We start from the raw sequence: 12,196 nt of genomic DNA, 5'->3' as shown, positions 1-12,196 counted from the left end.
GTGTGTTTTGCTATTATTTGCTGCCTCCTTTGCTGACATGAAAGTTTTCATCCACTTGTGATGGACATTAAATAGGTTAGCTCTGTACCATCTGAAAGACCTTAATTTGAGGAATTTAATTCATTTTGAATAAACCTTTTTTGATCTTTTGCAGCCCTAAAATTGCAGACTTCAAAACTATGTTCTATGTTTATCTTTAGTTTCATAAAATATTGTAATTTAACTTGAATTCCAGGTTTTATTTTGCTTCTCATTAAGCTGGAAAATGTTCTTGTGTGCCTGTAATTGGGAGTCTTTGATCTCAAGACAGTCACAAGCCACATGAGCATAAATAGTCTTTCATGTGAAACATTCCTGTTTGCGCTTGACAAAAAACCCAACCAAAAAAGTAGACAAAAAAGCCCTGAAACAATCACCTTTTTTATAGAAGGCAGACACAAAATAAAGGAGAGGTTGCCAGAGGCTCTTGGCAGGACCAAGCAAACCTTTGTAGCCTACACAACTTCCTTGACCGAAGGTACAATGCTTAGGTAGATGGTTTTGCAGGCTTGAGATGTGTCCACATAATCTTCTGCAAACCTGGGCTTGTTCAGGGCTCCAGGATGGAGCCAGCTTTGGAGTGAAGTTGCTGTGTCCTGTTGGCTGTGGTAATTGCTGGAGATGCAAATCTCTGCCTCAGGGCCCACCTGGTGAATTGAAATGCCTCTTTTTGCATGATTTTCTTTTGGTGGGTTTGTGAGATAGAGGAAAGCTTCCTGTGGGGGAAAACCAATCAGCTCTATGGAGATCTGGTGAAAGAAGCCTAGTGACAAAAGGTGTAAGTCTGCTTCACGGTGTGCCCCCAAGTCTTGTGGGGCTGTTGTGTCTGGGCACTTTCAAGCCACACAAAGTGTGTATTTATCAGCTGTCCTATGAACTGGAGGTGAATTTTTTGTGTATGTCAGCCTTGTATTACTTAGTGACTTGAAACCATGTGTGCTGTAAGTCTTGTTGATATTGTGAGGGAATGGGGTGTCCCAAGGGCTGATGGGGCACTCTCATGGTGGGGGAGAGAGAAGCACACCCGAAAACTGGTGTAAGATGAGTTCACTGCAGAAACTCAAGGCCTGCGCAGAAAACATAGCTGCTAACAGTGACAAAGGGTGATTGCATATGAACTCTGATGTTTCAAGGCATGTGTTTCCCCCCTCCTTTATGGTTCATCATAGGCTCAGCAAGAGGCAGACCTCCCAGCTGAAGGCTATTTTCCAACCTAACTTCTGGTATCTTCTCCAAGGCTTAAGAGCCCTAGGGCAATTCACATTAAAGGTCACTAAGTTTTTGTTCAATAGAAATTTGTCCTTACTTGACTGCTGAAGTAGGGAAAAAGCAGAGCAAAATCCCTCCAAATCTCTGATTCTTGATTCAGTGTTTATCATCCTCGTGTGTGACAAGTGATTTGGTTTCTTGAGCCAAAGGACCCCATTGTAAATGAAACTTTTTCCATAAGAGGTAAAGATCCTTTTGTATTTTTGGTTGTGATTTTTTTTTTTTTAAGGAAAAAAAATTGATAGAATTTCTCACATTATCTACATAGTCTTTCTGGCACTGATAGAACATTGCTAAACTAACAAAACATGTGTCCAGAGCCCAGGCATGGCCTGGCTGGCACTGACTTTGGTGGCAGCAGCAGTACAAGCAGCCCTATTGCTCTACCTGTGGTCTGTCCCTTGTCTGTTTGGAAATTTTGGCCAGTGTAGGGTATGAGCTGGGAGAAAAGCACTGGTGCTGCTGAGGAACAGTGTGTGCAGGGGCAGTGACCATGCTGGGAATTGCTGAATCTGATAGTGCACTGAAAAGGAAATAATAGTCAAGTTACAGCCTCAAATCGTGTATGCAAAGAGGGTTTAGCTTTGGTGGTGGAGTGGTCAGAACCATTTATACTGTAGCAGGTAAACAGTGTTTATGCTCTTGCCTCTGTTAACACAAAGAGCTGCAGAAATGTTCCCACTGCTGAAGGCTGGGTAAATTATTATACTGGCTGATGAGGAGGTTTGTACTCCAATTCCAGTGCTAAGGCCCTGGGAAAATCAGTTTAGCTTCATCTTGGACCTATTTACTTCCACCACACTTGGACTGAATATCTTTCAGGGACACTTAAGAATATTTGTGTTCTATAAAATGGCACAAGTAATGGATTTTCTGAAGGTATAATACACTGGTTTGAGGCTTTCAGAGGCTCACATGCCTTTGACAGTCTTCTACATAAAACATTCATAAAATAAAATCTAGTGTAATTCATTTCCCATATCTTACGAATAGCATGAAACCACAGTCATCCGAAATGCAAAATATTTCTTATGGCATGCACAATTCCCACTTTGTCCTGTGATTTAGATCTCCATTCTTTCTAACTATAATAACTATCCATCATTCTGTATTATTTCTTGTTAATGATGTGTTTGTTTCTTTGATTAAAGGGTTTAATGTCAATATATGTTATAGTCACTGTTTATCTCAGAGTTCCTAATCACCATAACAGCCACCACAATGTCTGGTCAAGTAAATCTCATTTTGACCATTTTTTCCCTAAGGGAATGCATTTTCAATTAAATTGTTCTTTTAAAATGTTGGACTATATTAATGTGGCTTATCATTCTCCCTAGCATAAAATAGTTTCCAGCAGTCCTCTGATAACCAGTTTGGCATCTCTTCTTCCTTCAGCCTAAAGCAGAGTTTTCAACACAAGTCTGTTCTTGATAATGTCGCTGGACATGAGGCTAAAGGCGGGGAAGTTGGGCATTTGTCAGTGTAGTGTGCAAGTCTCCCAAAACAGAGATTCTGCAACTTTAAAGCAGCTCTCTTGTTCATTTTATGGTCTCCCTGCACCTCCCAAATTCAAATCTGCTCTGGCAGTGCAGGGCTGACCCCCTGAAAAATGTCACTGTTATCTGCTTCTACACTCGAGCTTGTCTACAGGGAAAAATAGCACTGCTTAAAATCTCCAGCTATCCAGCAATGTGTGTACGTGATCTGCATCTCCTGTTCTTGCACGTAACTATGGAGGGCATCAAGGGGAATTCTTTTTCATGTTAAACAGAGAGGAAGCAGGTTGGTGGCACTTCTGGGTTCCTTACTGAGTACTGAGTACTACTGAGTAGCAATGTCTCCATATTCAGCAAGGGGTATTAATCCGGGAGTTAGCAGCTTTAAAAGTGGGACCAAGACAGAGAAAATGGGTGGATTTTTAGACATGTCTAATGCAAATTTACTTGTTGGGTACTTGTAGCAGCCTGTTCGTCACAATCTGTAATGCTTACTAAAGGTGACAGATCACTAAAGTGCTTTTAGTGCCTGACTTGCTACTGTAAAAATAACTTGGACAGGTCAAAGTGAAATGCATGGTCACTGAGACCTACTTTCTTATGTAACATGGAAAAAATTATCATGCACAATTCATTTATGAAATTTTCTTTAAATGTACTTGTTCCCGTGTTAGCTGCATACTCCAGTGTACAACTGCCAATGGATGGAAAACCCAGGGTGTGTTAAATTGTTACCATTTTTTCTATAGTTCTGCTCAATCAGGATATAAAGCAGAAAGATAGAGGGCCCATGTTCCTCACAACAGAGTGTCTGCACCTCAAGTTCCCACAAAAACTGGCCAGGATTGGATAATTCATAATTCAGTGTCAAGTTTGGCAGGCCAGCCAAGGAACAAGAGAGGCTGCTGCTTGGTGTAAAGTAGTTGGCTACATCAGTCTCACAAAGGTGGAGTGTTACAGTCCATGCCATCATGCAAAAGCCTTCTAGCAGAGAGTCCCCATGTCCAAACATCAGCAGCAACAGCACTGTGATACAACCAATGTGTTATATTCATAAATCATCCAATCAGCTCCAAACATGATGCTATTCCTGCCTTTTTGCACCTATCCTGATCGAACACAGTTATGAGACAACGGTCCTCATTTCTTACATAAGACCTACTCATATAGCCTATCTATTCTGTCTAGCAATGTTAGTAACACTGTGTTATGTCCATGTCATGTGTAGGACTTAGTTAACTTTGTAAAAGGTAAGGCTACTGAACTTTAAACTGGGCTTTAGGGCTTTTCTATTAACTAATACAGTCCCTCATTGGCTTAAAGCACTTAAGACATATTTTCACTTACCTAAACCTAAAACTTGCATTCCCACTTCATGTCTGTGTGACTTTATGTATCTCAGTTTCTCCAAGGGTTTCAAACCAACTCCTGCCCTAACCTCCTTTCTGCCTCTAAGCCTGTGTACACAGGATTCTGTGAGATTTCTACCTGGTTTCCAACAATTCAGAAATCAAATTATTTGTGCATTTAATAGATAGCTGAGCACTCAGTAATTTGCTTCTTGCTACTTTTTATTTCCTCTGTGTAGGAATACTCTTTGCAAGAGTGGTCTTGCAAGGCTTATTTCCCACTCTCATCAGTTATCAGGGGATGAGGTAGCAGGTATAAAGAGATACAAATATGCAGCTCCCTGCTTAGAAGGACCAGAGACTTCTCTTTGGCAGAGAGGCAAGAGTATCTCTAGCTGCCATTTCCAGGCAGCAAGTTCTTCTCCCTGTGCAGTTTTCCACATCACAAGCACGTGGATCAGTTATTCAGTGAGCATTTATCTCTAAATATTAATATGAGAGTGTCTTTACTCTCTCTCTACTATTTTCCCTCCTCTGCTTTTTAATATTTTACTTTATCATGAAAGTATTGTTCAGGAAAAAGCCTCTGCACATTTCTGTTCTGTCTCCTCAGCACTCTCCAGCTCTAGAGTCCTGCCCTCTACAGATCCCGTCCTGATTGTGCAAAGTTATCTGCACTACAGCCCCTCACTGTTTCCCTGCCATGGTCAGTTTTTATTCTTATGCCAACCTTCACTTAATTTCAGCTGGCCTGGGTTAGATACCATCGGTGGAAAGTTGAACTTAAAAAAAAAATTACAAAATTGTTGCTCTCTCTTTGGCAAAGGCTCAGTAAATTGTGTCAGTTTTCCTGTCTCCAGTTCAAATGATTGAGCCTTCATTTACCATCCTCACCCAATAAAAATACTGCAGGGTTTGAGTTTTCCTGAGTGTGTTCTCCCTTTAAAGCCACACCAAGGATTGTGAGCCTGTGGGTCACCCAGGCAGTTTGGAAAACCATTCATAAATCACATCTCTGGGGAGGTGCTAGGAGCAGCCTGCTTCCCTGGGGTCATTCAGAGGTGTTCTCCCAGCTCTTTCCCAAAATTTTGCAGTGTACCCTTCTTTGGACTAGACTGGGGTCACGGTGATCGTGTTTTATGTCTGCTCAGCTCCAGGAGAAGTGATACTGTGATGCTTTCCATCTGTGGCCTTTGTGTCCCCTCTTCCTTTACCCCTCTGGGACAGGACCCAGCCCATGCACTGAAGAGCTGTTCTGCTTCCTTGCTCCCTGTCATACTGGGATGAGTCCTAGCTGCCACTGGCATCAGTGTGATACTGCTTCCTACGATGGTTACTGTCCTCCTCTGTGGCTGCTTAAAAAAAAAAAAAAAAGTACATATTTTAGGTAAGGGAAGGGTTAAATCCCCTAGGCCTCTATTCTGCCAGTGCTCATTTACAGCTGAGCCCATTTGCCAGCATCAGTGTGTCTAAATTCTGATTAAACTTTCCAGAGACATCTCCATTGCTGGACTCAGTTTAGGTATGAGAACCCTTCCTGAGTACTGTGTTCTACTTGGTGATCAGTCTCCATGATAATATTCTTCAACTGATATTAGTGGGAGCTTAACTTGTGTTTTGTGATGGGTTTCTTCAATGAGAGTATGTGTTTTGGCTGGTTGGTTATTTGGTTTGGTTGTTTTGTTTTGATTTTTTTTTTTTTGTGATTTTGGTTGATTGGTTTATGTTTGGGTTTGGGGGTGTTGGGTTTGTTCGGTTCTTTATTTCTTTGAGCTTTTTGTTTGTTCATTTGTTTGGGATTTGGGGATTTTTGGGGGGCAATTGGGTTCTTTATTGTTTGGGTTTTGTTTTTTGGTTTTTTGCGGTTTTGCGGTTTGGTGGGGGTTTTTTTGAGATTTTGTTGATTTTTTTTTTTTTTTTTTTTTTTTTTTTTAGTTTGGCTTAGAGATTTTTTTATTACACCTTAATTGTTGACATTCATTGATTATAAGTAGAAGAGTTCTTTGAAATTGAAAGAGACCTAACAACAACTTCATGCTCGTTGTTAGAGTTGCCCAGGAGCAACTCTTACAGCTCTTACTCTATGGATGCTGTGGTCCATGCTCACCAGAGCTCTACAAGTCTGGGTAAATTCTCCCTGAATCTGTTCTTCTTACACTAAACATGAATGTTTTGTGCACAGTCAGCAAGGCTGGTGTTGCATCAGAAATTGAAGCCCCTTTTAACTCTACAATATACACAAACTGTACATACACTAACCAAAAAAACATGAGACCCACTACTGCAATTTTGTTACTATCAGTAACAATTCTTTCTTGCTTTTATAGCATATTGTTTTATAAGGCACACATAGGACATTAAGATAGAAACACTGTTGCCCGGAACGAAGTGAAAACACAAACTAAGAAGGAGTCAGTTTATGTCGTGCTTTATTCGGGGCCCGGGGTCCTGGGGACCAACGTCCCAAATCAGGATTCCCAAAGACCCTCATCAAGACTCAGGTTTTTATACCTTTTTACAAAGATTACTTCATCATACTACGTGACAAACAGAAATATTCTTTGATCAAAGCAATGACGTTCATCTACTAGGTAACAGACTTCTAAAGTAATAAATTCTACATGCTTGTCTTATTTAAAACTATGGGTTAATTACCAAAATTTACTTTTCCCCGTCACTAGACCCCCTCCTAATAATATTTCAAACTTTATCTTTAAGATGGTTTTCCCTTTCAGCATGTTCTTCATGCTTTGCTAATCCCTTTGGTTATTGTTTCCACAGACCCAGCACATTCCCAGGCTACCTTCCCAAGGCCTAGTGCCCTAATGCTAGCCAAGAAGCCTTAGCATAACTACTGCTATACAATTTTCTGATATTTTGTTAACAACACTATCACAGTTTTCTTTTTTTTCCTCTCTGTCCAAGTCTTTGTTACCTACCATCAAAAATTTTAATAACTGATCTGTAGGAGAAGTTTCTCCTGTTTTTTTACAGCTCTGTAATAGAAGTCAGTTATTAATTTGTTGATCTGCCAGGAATTGGGATGTTCCTATTTCACAATTATCAGGACTTCTGTGGTGATGGTCAGATCATTGGCCAATTGTTCAAGTTCCCTTTGGCATTGCTTTGCAGACGTGAATTCCAAGGGTATGGATTCACATTTCAGGTTCAGTTCTAAATTCTTCTTTGGTGTCTTGGTTTAGATAGACAGATATCTACCAGGGAAGATTGGAGTCTCCCTTAGAATGTAAGCCCCTCCTCCCTCTTTCCAAGTTATATAAATTTGCAATTAAAAGGCTGTCAGGCAAAGATTTTGGGAATAGGTATAGCAGTTCTTTATTAGGGATATTAAAAAATACAAATGTTGTAGTACAGAAGAATAAGCAAGCAAGCAAACAAACAAGAAATCCTGGAAAACCTTGACAGAGTCAGAAATGCAACCTGGTTGGTCAGGGTGTTAGAAGCTGTCCAAAGTAAGCCCTCCTGGACGGGCGGATGTGGTTCTGTTGGAGTAGAGATGATCCCGTAGAAAAAGGGTCCAGTAATGGTGAGATGGGTCTGGTCTTCCTCTGGAATCCGGTGGAAAATCTGGATCATTGGTGACACTTATGGCTCCTTTTATCTAGGTGAAGGTATACTTTTATTTGGCTCCTCCTCCCTGGGTAGAGCATTTTACAATAGGATTATGTAATGTGTCATGTCATTGTTGAGCTTTAATGGTCCTTTAACACAAGATATCTCCATGGGAGTAGTGGAACAATGAGCAGAGATAAACCACACTGCCCCATCTGAGCAGCAGTGACACATCTGAGCAGAGAGATAAACCACACTGCCCCATCTGAGCAGCAGTGACACATCTGAGCAGAGAGATAAACCACACTGCCCCATCTGAGCAGCAGTGACACATCTGAGCAGAGAGATAAACCACACTGCCCCATCTGAGCAGCAGTGACACATCTGAGCAGAGAGATAAACCACACTGCCCCATCTGAGCAGCAGTGACACATCTGAGCAGAGAGATAAACCACACTGCCCCATCTGAGCAGCAGTGACACATCTGAGCAGAGAGATAAACCACACTGCCCCATCTGAGCAGCAGTGACACATCTGAGCAGAGAGATAAACCACACTGCCCCATCTGAGCAGCAGTGACACATCTGAGCAGAGAGATAAACCACACTGCCCCATCTGAGCAGAGAGATAAGCAACACTGACCCACCCAGTTTTTAACAGTTGGCTTCTTATCAGAGAAGGCAGTTAACCTCTCCCTAACTGATAAAGAAAAACAAAATCTCCCCAACTGGGTTTGGCTGCCTCTTTGTTTGAGTTAAGTACCCTTAAGTATCTAACACTTGGTCTCTTTGGTAACTTACGCAGAAAAAATTCTTTGGTGTGAAAAAGGGACAAACCTAACTCCCAACACCTGGTATTTTGCAGAAGTTCAAGACTGGATTAAAAAGTTATTATGGTTACTAATAACTGAGCTCTTTGAAGATAATGGCATTCATCGCTCACAATTTCATTTACACAGGAACCCAAGATGGAATCTGAATTCCTGAGATCTCTGAAAGATCTTATAAAAGCTCTCATTTGCCTAGCTTGAGAAAGATTTGCTGATAATTTCATTCAGTTTGCTGAAGCTTCACAACTTTCAGCTACTCTTTCCCTGGAGAAGTTCCAGTAGCATTGTAGGACAAAAACCTTGCACAAATCAATTGCTGTTCAACACAAATCAATTCCAAGGCAACCAGTTACCTTGTCAACATCAGTAAATCTTCTCTGGATTTACCTTCCAACTTTTTGGATATACTGCAAGATATATTATTGTTGAACCTATTGCTAGGAGTTCCTAAATCCTAAATTATCTGATACGAGAGGCTGCCAAAACTCCATCCCCAAAGGTCCAACTAGCCGTGGAGCTGACCATGTATTCCAAATAGATGTGTACGTGACACACTCATGTACACACAGGGTCTCAGGGGTGAACACAGACAGAAACACTCGTTGCTCATACACATGGCAATATCTCCTCCAAAATGTAATGCATGCCGAATACAGAAAAGCTCCTGTTTATATAGTGTATTTTATATACATATTTACTGATTTTTCCCAGAATGAACGCATGCATGATAATAATTTCCCTGAAATTATTAACATATGTTCCTCCCCCCTTATGCATGCATTCTTCTCTCCTGGGGGTCTCTTTGGCGGTCCTTGGTGGTTGATCCCAAAGTGATACCCAGTTGCCCAGTGAACTGGTGAAAGTTGGCACAACTGGCCTGGTTGCTTTCCAGCTCTTATTCCTACAGAATGGGTGTTGTGCAGTTCCGTAGGCCAGTAGTTTTTGAAGAAACAGCTTTGTTACCTCACCAGGTGCAGACAATTTTTCACGTAGTAACTGTCTCTCCAGCCTTAGGTTTGGATTTCCTGAAGCTGCTGTTTGTGTCTCAGAAGCACAGCTGTGTGCACCCTGGCTCCCAGCTCACTTACCTTGCTGTCTGGCCTGATGCTCACCAGAGATCCTACACTGACAAGTGCACCCTTGCTTGCTGCAGTTGCAGGTGCACCTATGGTGACGATGTGATGAAGTGATGCCAGACAAGATGCCAGCCCTGCTTACATTTTCCACTCTCTTATACTCTTGGTATTATACTAAGCATATTTTTCTACAAAACATCTTGCATCCTCTCTTCTTCCACGTTCGGTTCCACTATTAGACATCCTTTTATAAATCCTGTGCAATCCAGGGACTTTTCCCCTCTGTCCCATAACGGGTCTAATGCTTCCAGGTATGAAAAATGAGGTTCACTTTCCCGGTAAAATTTAAAGGTTTTAATAGAAAGACAATAATATCTACAAAAGCAAAAATACAAATTACTGTCGGGTGCTTGGCATTCAGCCAGGAGCACAAACTAACTCAGAAAACACTTCTTTAAATGCATCAACAAGTTGCATATTCATAGACCCTCATGCATTATTCAAAACATTCCTTTGACTTCCCCCAAACTGCCCACATTCCATGCTGCAGATGTGGCTCCATCTTGCCCTCCCCCTGCCCTGATAGCAGAGAGGCAATAAATTCTTCCTTTGGGGTTCTGATGCCTGTTGCTGTTATCTTCATCCAGGTACTGTGAGGAGTTTCCTGATTATCTTTACTATTCTCTGAGTTAGCTACAAAAAGCATTATATATATCACACTACTATTTCTTAGTTTTGTTAATAGCAGAAATAAAAGAAACTATATTCATACAGCAAATTTTTCTAACATTATAAATATAGCATTCATTTTTAATGTTTGCCAAAAGCCAATATTATAATGTGTACTTATAACACAGAGGTGGTGTCCTGCCCCTGCCTGGTGCAGGGTGTCCTCTGGCCACTGGGGTTGAGCCCCCTCTTGGGGCTGGAGCTTCTCTTTCTGTTATCAGATTATTGAGGTTTCCTCTTTGCTCCTTTTGTGTTCATGGAGCCTTTCTTTGCATAGCCTAGCATAGCTTAAAGGCTCCCTTAATTGTTGTGACTGGTTGAGATGCCTCCTTGGAGGCACTGAATTGTGCTGTAACTTCATAGCAATTAGCATGTTCCTCATGTCAACAGTATCTGAATTCACCCTAACTGCTCTTTTTCTGTTGTAAACCAATTTTAGATTATTTAAGAAAGTGTTTCTTCAACTGGGTGTTTACTAGCTCAAAGCAGAGGGGGATTTGCCTGTAGAGGGATTTTGCCACTGTAAACTCTGTGACATAATGTAGTCTCAGTCCTGGTTTGCCGTTATAAATGTTTTTCTGTGGATAACAAAAAAAACCAACCAACCAAACAAAACAACTTAGTGAAAGGTAAAAATACGTAAATGGGTAAATGTTGGTTTTCTCTGTTAAAATTTTGGAAAATGAATCTTCCTTTCTTGGCTGAAGTGCTGCATCTTGCACTTACTCAAATAACTAATAAACATAACAGAAAAGTTCAGCAGTAATTAGGTAAGTAATGTTCAGTTGACACGCTTGTTCAGTTAGGGTTGCAATTAAAGCCAAACTAGATACTTTACTTGATTCCATAGCCTGCTTCCCACCTTTGTGGAGAAGCCTGAAGGCAAAGTTTCCCAACAACTGAGAATGGCATCACCCATCTGGTAGAACCACAGTCCCTTTACTGGCAAAACCAAGGATTTTTCTGTCCATCTTCGTTATTGGAACACTATGTACTACTCCTCTGCATGTGGCATCTTTTACTTACCCAGCATTTCATGAGTCCTCTGGACATTTTTTAAGGTACTTGTTTTTCTTTCAGCAAAAGATATATTCTGTCTCACAGTACAACGCTATTATCCCATGTACAGCCAGGTGACTTCTTGGAAGTTTCTCTCTTGTTCTTCACCAGGGTCATTGCTGTCCTCTTATTTCAAAACAGTGGCACCAAAAAAAATGTGGGTTTTTTGCATATGATGCAGAGTTTCTGGTGGTATTGATCTGTGACATTTTGTCCTCTTCAGATTTTGGCAATGACCTGTAGTCAACGAAGTCCAGATCTGAGCTTGCAGGTGGAGAATACTCCTTCAATTTATGTCCTTAGGTGATGCCAGACTGGCACCAGGATTTCCTGAGGAGAGGGGACTCATGGCTGTCCCATTGTTGTTAGGAAAGGCATTGACTTGCTTGTTATTTTCTCCAGAGCTCCACAGCTATTGCTTACACTTCAGGTTTGCAATGGGTTTGTACATTATTCTGAAATAATTTGCTTTGTTGAGATCAGACAAGTGCTAGCAGATATGCAAGCCAAACAGATATTGTGACATTTGTTTTTTATTTCAGTGGCCATGTGAGAAAAGCAGTTCTACCTAATCATATCAGTAAATCTATCTGCCTTATTATATTTTATTTTATATAAATCTTTAGAGGAAGCTACCAGGGACTAAGTGCAAGAAATTGTCCTAATTGCTGTGTGAAAGAGAACAATTCTTTTTGTGTTTCCTGGTTTATACCTTTCAAAACTTTTAGCAGTAGACATGTGAAATATGATTGAGGCTTTTCATTCTTGGCAAAAAAA

This window comes from Sylvia atricapilla, chromosome 5, assembly GCF_009819655.1.
Source record: "Sylvia atricapilla isolate bSylAtr1 chromosome 5, bSylAtr1.pri, whole genome shotgun sequence".
Lineage (NCBI taxonomy): Eukaryota > Metazoa > Chordata > Aves > Passeriformes > Sylviidae > Sylvia > Sylvia atricapilla.
This window is presented reverse-complemented; position numbering follows the sequence as displayed.